The sequence below is a fragment of the Myodes glareolus genome, chromosome 11, assembly GCF_982192425.1.
Source record: "Myodes glareolus chromosome 11, mMyoGla1.1, whole genome shotgun sequence".
In the NCBI taxonomy this organism is placed as follows: Eukaryota; Metazoa; Chordata; class Mammalia; order Rodentia; family Cricetidae; genus Myodes; species Myodes glareolus.
This window is the reverse complement of record NC_142036.1, coordinates 72,903,745-72,904,612: the sequence shown is the minus strand read 5'-3', so window position 1 is coordinate 72,904,612 and position 868 is coordinate 72,903,745. Positions and strand designations below refer to the sequence as shown.

The following is an 868-nucleotide window of genomic DNA, read 5'->3' as shown; positions in this document are numbered from 1 at the left end:
CACACACACACATATGCCCTTTGGAGATGTAAATTTCCTTTACAAACTTTAGCTATGATTTACTTGGGACAAATGTTTTCTTACAAGTAGTAGATAATAAGAGTTTATTTGATGCTGCAACTCCAGACACATAAAGTGTTAATTCTCTGTACACACGACCTTCTGTGAGACACTCAAAAGAAACAGTCATCCGCACACAAGGAACTGCCTACATCCAAGCTGGGATGAAAACACGGTTAGAGCCCACAAGGGCAGAAACTCAGAAGGAGTTTTTTTTTTTTTTTTTTTTTAGAATATGGAACGCTTCACGAATTTGCGTGTCATCGTTGCGCAGGGGCCATGCTAATCTTCTCTGTATCGTTCCAATTTTAGTATATGTGCTGCCGAAGCGAGCACAGAAGGAGTTCTTTATTGACTATTCTCCTTTTGATCTATACCTATACACTTGCCTTACTAGTCAAAAAAGTAAATCAACACCAACCTGTCCCTGCTGGGCTCAATGAATACCAACTTGAGGGCTAGTGGATGGAAAAAAGTCCCTCACCGCTCCTAAAAGTGTGATCGTGACCAACAGCTTCCTTGTCACTGGAGTAGTTGGTAGTTCCCAGTTCTGGGCTCCCCCTAGAGCGACTGCAGCAGAAAGTTAGGCCTGGAGCCCAGCAGCCATATTCCCACAAGTTCTCCAGGAGATGGTGGTGTGCATTGCAGAAGTTTCACGAGCCTCCCTTCCCGGAGGAGAACAAAACCAGCAGTATAAACGCCATGTTTCCTTTGTAGACTGCTGAGAGATCTTGACGAGTTTAATGCATTTTAGTGTGAATGATATTTAAATCCAATATCTGTAATTAAGATATCATTTGTGCAGGCA

The 868-nt window shown here is 42.6% G+C and overlaps 1 non-coding gene across 1 annotated transcript; it reads right to left on the bottom strand.

The window, feature by feature from the left end:
* Positions 1-289: 289 nt before the first annotated feature.
* LOC125388106 (U6 spliceosomal RNA) lies at positions 290-396 on the bottom strand. Its single transcript, XR_007228119.2, has one exon. It is a non-coding gene; the product is annotated as a U6 spliceosomal RNA (small nuclear RNA).
* Positions 397-868: the final 472 nt, after the last annotated feature.